The sequence below is a fragment of the Ornithodoros turicata genome, unplaced genomic scaffold, assembly GCF_037126465.1.
Source record: "Ornithodoros turicata isolate Travis unplaced genomic scaffold, ASM3712646v1 ctg00001033.1, whole genome shotgun sequence".
In the NCBI taxonomy this organism is placed as follows: Eukaryota; Metazoa; Arthropoda; class Arachnida; order Ixodida; family Argasidae; genus Ornithodoros; species Ornithodoros turicata.
This window is the reverse complement of record NW_026999442.1, coordinates 1-2,267: the sequence shown is the minus strand read 5'-3', so window position 1 is coordinate 2,267 and position 2,267 is coordinate 1. Positions and strand designations below refer to the sequence as shown.

The 2,267-nt window shown below is 48.7% G+C and overlaps 1 non-coding gene across 1 annotated transcript; it reads right to left on the bottom strand.

Moving 5' to 3' along the window:
- Positions 1-342: 342 nt before the first annotated feature.
- Trnaa-ggc (transfer RNA alanine (anticodon GGC)) lies at positions 343-415 on the bottom strand. Its single transcript has one exon. It is a non-coding gene; the product is annotated as a tRNA-Ala (tRNA).
- Positions 416-2,267: the final 1,852 nt, after the last annotated feature.

Genomic DNA, 2,267 nt, shown 5'->3' with positions numbered 1-2,267 from the left:
TCAAGGCGCTCTTCGCCTTTCTGGACGCCACAAGATTTCGTTCCTTATTGTGAAGGGCCACATTATTTCATTCCCCGCTTCACCTCCAGCAACGGGGAAGAGTGTCGCCCCCTGGCGATGAAACTCCCCATCGGTCATCCCGAAATAAAGTTGTTGTTGTTTGTCTTAGAATCCTGTGTCAACGGTTAGATACAATCAAGTGAAATTAAAACACATTTCATGGTAAAGTATGCAAGCTTGTTTGCAAATTTTGCAGTTTGCTCTAAGAGCCCGTCCACGAGTCCTCACCTTGTTCTGTGCATGGTGTCACTCCCATGAAAGATGAAAGTCACTGAAAAGGTTAGCCAGCTGTAGGGATCGAACCCACATCTTCTGGATTGCCGGTCCAGGGCTCTACCCATTGAGCTAAGCTAGCACGCCTCTCCAGCGACTTTCGGGGTGCGTCATCTGAAGGGACGACAAACCAGCCACTCACTCTCACTCACCTCCTTTCACTCTTACATTTTTTGCTCACTCATACACACATTCATACGACGGAAATCGACGCAAGCGGCACCTGTTTGAACAAGAGATAAACTGATGTTCTGAGGCTGGAACAACATAGAAGTGACAGATACAAACAAAGCCTGAAAGGCTCAAAGGCTTTGTTTGTATCTGTCCCTTCTATGTTGTTCCAGCCTCAGAACATCAGTTTATCTCTTGTCACTCCCAGTTCACATCGAAGGGGGCCGTAACACCTACCGTTCCCTCCCGTGGTTAATATACAATATATTTTCTATTTGAACCATTTTAAACTTCGTATTTCACAGAGTGAATTATCTTGCCTAATTACTATCCTACTAATTACTAAGTACTGCCTTACTAGTACAGGGGAAACAATTCGAAATGATCGTGGGATCGGTCCTTTAAGATGCTGCAGGGCAGCTCTGCAACCATTAAAACGTGTGGCCAATTTACTCTAGATATGCCAGTGCAATTAAAAGTCACGTCAAGAGTCTTGACGTCTGGTCCTCGCTGGAACACGTAAAGGAGCCCCGCAGGAAGGCTGCAGGTTCAAAAACAGTGGTGCTACACTTTTTGATCTTTCAGTCTGGCCGGAACAGCTCCGTAATCTTCAAACGCCTTCTAAAGCAGGCTCTAGGGAACACTCGCCAGAAGGTATCACAGAGATGTCATCCACGTACAGAAAAAGAAGAGGTGGAGGCATCCATTGGGCAGTGTCAGAGTAACAGGAATCCAGCACAGTCTCTCGCTTAGAGTGTTGATGACGATGGCGTACAAGACAGGACAGAGAGGGCATCCTTGACGGACCCCACAAGTTATATTAAAGAGCAGCGACAGGCCGCCAGCAACAGTGGAAACGCTCCTAGTGCCTCCTATACAACGTTTCCACATACCTTATACAAGCAATGGCGAACCATAACACCTTCTCCAACAGAGGTGAAAACGCGCAACAGAGAGTTGTAGCTAGGATCCTATAATCGCTGGTCAGTAAAATAATCGGGCGATAAGAACCTGGGTCCAGTTTTCGAGACTTACCTTTGCACAGGAGGAAAACAACACGAATCTGCATGCTAGGGCATAGCAACCCCTGAACAAAGCCGATGTTAAATACCCGAGTCATGCAAGAGCCTATTACCCTCTGGAAGCACTTGTGAACTCAACTGAGAAGTCCTCGATGCCGGGGCACCTTTCCGCTCGTCATTGAGGAGACAGGCGCAAATGCTTCATTTTGGGTGAGCAACCCTGAGCCAACATGCTCCATTTGTTACGCCGGCAGCGGACACTCTCGGCTGACAACAGGCTCGTCGTGAAGTGACCCTGATACAGGGCACCGTACAGAGAGTCGCTTACAAAGGCCTTTCGTGACATTAAAGGAGCCGTAAAGAGTATAAAAGGTGCTCATTTCCTCTGGGTTATTATTGCAACGTCGGCAGTGAAAGCTCCTCGTAATTACTAGCTTTCAAAACCAAGAGGTACTCGCATTGCGGATGAAATTAGGGCTGGCCATTTAAGCTCCCCCCTGCGCTCTAACTTCACGTGGTGGTGGTGGTGGTGGTGATAGGGCTTGCCGTTGTCGGCCTCACGATGTGGGCAACGTCACGACTCACGCCCTGGGGAAATGTGCGTCCTGGGCCGACTTCAAAGGGAACTGTGCCGACATATGTCTGACAGCGTCTGAGGAAAACCCAGGAAAAACCCCAGACAGCACAGCCGGCACCGGGATTCGAACCCGGGTACCTCCCAGTCTCGACCTCTAACTTCAC